Source organism: Neovison vison, chromosome 6 (genome assembly GCF_020171115.1).
Source record: "Neovison vison isolate M4711 chromosome 6, ASM_NN_V1, whole genome shotgun sequence".
NCBI classification, from domain to species: Eukaryota; Metazoa; Chordata; class Mammalia; order Carnivora; family Mustelidae; genus Neogale; species Neogale vison.
In genome coordinates, this window is record NC_058096.1 from 172132729 (window position 1) to 172135937 (window position 3209).

A 3209-nucleotide genomic window follows, 5' to 3' on the forward strand; every position below is an offset into this window, starting at 1 on the left:
ACTGAGCCTGGGCCTCCAAGGGCCCAGTCAGAAATCACACAAAGACATTACTATCTGCATTTGTTTTTTTTGTTTTTTTTGTTTTTTTAAAGATTTTATTTATTTATTTGACAGAGAGAAATCACAAGTAGACAGAGAGGCAGGCAGAGAGAGAGAGAGGGAAGCAGGCTCCCTGCTGAGCAGAGATCCCCATGCGGGACTCGATCCCAGGACCCTGAGATCATGACCTGAGCCGAAGGCAGCGGCTTAACCCACTGAGCCACCTAGGCCCCCTACTATCTGCATTTGAATTCCCTTATTTTCTCCAGAAGCTCCCAGCTCCCAGTGGGGCCAGGCCTCATGGCAGGGCTGTGCCCTCCAGCCAGCCAGTAAGGGGAGGAGGAGAACAGGAGATCTGATCAGGGAGCAGAGGTGAATAATGGGTCTACAGGGCCTCACTGTCCTGGGCTGTCATAGCACAAGGGCCCAGTGACATTGGGGGACCAAGCCAGAACCTCAATGTCCTAGACTTTGCAGGGCCTGTCACCTGAGCCAGCTGCAGGGGGCCTGGCAGAACATCTACATTAGATGCAAAAAGAGGATTAAGAGAGAGGAAGAGACCTGTCAATTCCCAGTGTCCCTGTGTGGCAGGGCCAAAGCTCAAGCCAGGTCCTCCTGACTCATTCAGTTCTCATTCCAGTTTATCATAGTCTCAGAGTGTTTCATTAGAGATTTATGAAGCACCTGCCATGGGCCAGGCCCTGGGGTAACCAGGGTGAGAGTGAGGCAGGGTCCCTGTTCCCACTGGGCCTCCAAACAACGACAGCTAATGTGAAGGAATACTCTTGAAACCAGTGAACATTAGTGTTTGAAGGACCCACAGAGAATATTGACCAAACCCAGAAGTGGCAAACCTCAAATGTCCCCAAGGCCAGGCAGATGCCATGCTGTGCGAGGTGGGGCTAACAGAGGGGAGTGGTAGGACTTTGGACCCACTAAGGAAAAAGTCACATTCAGTCCCACCCAGAGATTCACCTTGTAGAGGTGTGGGATCCTGGAGCCAGGTGTTTGTATTTTTAAGAAAATCCAGAAATCTGCACTTTTATATATAATTTTTCAAATTTTTAAGTCTCTCTTCAAACCAAACAAAAAAAATCATCTGCCGGTTGAAGTCTGTCCAAGGCTGCTGCCCACGGCTCATGGGGCACAGAGAGAGAAAGGATTTTCCCGTGATCACACAGCAAGGAAGTGGCTGAGTCAGGCCTCAAACCTGAGTCTCCTGGTCCAAGCAGGGGACCTCACAGGCCTACTTCACATCAACTTCAAAGTCCATTTTCTCTTTCAGATGTGGGACGATATTTTAGTTTTGGGCACAGAGAAATACGGCCCTCCTGAAACATTTCCTATAAGAAACATGCTGGGAAATTGACAACATGTCTTCCGAAGAGTAGTCTGCAATTCTAATCCTGAAGCTATGTCTGACATGGAGCTATTTCTGTTCCTTGTTGCTCAGACTGCAGTGGACCCGGTGCTTCCCCCTTTAAGAGAGGCAGAGCACATGGTTCATGGTGTATAGAGCCCTGGGTTCTCTTCTGGGCTTCCAGGCCCTGTACAGGACCAGCTTGGGAGTGGGAGTGGAGTCTGTCCCACTATATCTACAGCAGCCTTTTGGCAAAGACCCTCTCTCCCAAAGCCTGCACCTCCAGGAGACCATCCCAGTTAACTTGGAGCTTGGGTACCACTGATTCACCTGGAGTCAGAGTGACTAACAGCACAGGCCTTATTGCTGGATGGAGCTGGATCTGAATCCTGGCTCTGCCACTTACCAGCTCTGTGACCTGAGGCAAGTCATTTCACCTGCCTGAGCTTCAGAAGTCCTCATCTCTAAATTGTAGTACAACTCTGTTCCTATCTGAGGTTCCTGTAGGTAGGAAAGTTGGAATTGCCACTTGGTTATGAATAGCAGTGTTAAATACAACAAATCAACAAGTAGCTCAACTGAATTGAGAAACAGAAAATTCTGGGTAACAACAAATTTGGCGAATGCTTTTCCTTTCTGATTTATGCCTAGGTTAAGTTTTTGCATTTTTAACAAGTATTTATATATAGCATTTACTAAATGGCAAACTCTGTGCTAAGCACTATACAAATATTGACTCATTTAATCCTTCCAGCCACTCTCTGAGGCAGATACTATTTTCCAGACTTAACAGGTGAGGAAACTGAGGCACAGAGTAAGCAATTCGCACCAGGATATGCACCTGAGCCATGGCAAGGCCGGGTTTCAAAACCAATCCATGTTGCCAAGGAGTCGGGCGTATCACTCCTTATCCATCCTTTTCAGCTTTATTCCTTCTTTTTTTTTTTTTTTTTTTAAATTTTTTTTAAGATTTTATTTATTTATTTGACAGAGAGAAATCACAAGTAGACGGAGAGGCAGGCAGAGAGAGAGAGAGGGAAGCAGGCTCCCCGCCGAGCAGAGAGCCCGATACGGGACTCGATCCCAGGACCCCGAGATCATGACCCGAGCCAAAGGCAGCGGCCTAACCCACCGAGCCACCCAGCTTTATTCCTTCTGAAACATTTTTCCATGTAGAGCTGAGCAGCTTAAAGGAAAGAAGTATCCTTTCTCTACCCAAGGACACAGTCGAGAGACTGTGTCATTGAGAGACAAAAGGCATGGAATCAAATCCGCACTCTGTCTCCTGCTTAGTTGTGGGATGCTGGCAAGTAATTCCCCCCTCCCGTGGGTCTCACTGTCCTCATCTCTGAACTGGGCTACTGTCACCACCTAACTCTCAATTAGAGGGAAGTGAAATCAGCCATGGATGTGAAAGTGCTTTCTAGAGTCTTAAATGCACTGTTTGGGGCTTGAGGGAGTTAAATAGTCAGGTATATAAAGCTGGTTTTCACTGAAAAGTGTCCAGCACCTGTGTTGCCTCTGTTGTCTATGAAGATCCAGGAGACTCACGGTGAAGCCAGCAAGCAATCAGCAGCCCCCACCCACCCCCACCACGGCAAGTGGTCATCCCATCCTGTCCCACCCAGCCCTGCCTGGATGCTTTGTCCAGGATTCAGGTGGGTTTACAATCAGACACTAAGCGGCACAGCCCTCACTCAAAGCACAGCATCGATACCCATGTGGGTCGTAAGAGGATTTCTGCCTTTCGTTGCTTGGCAATATTTTGTTTAAATGAACTATGCCAGGGATTAATATAGTTTGTGAGTTT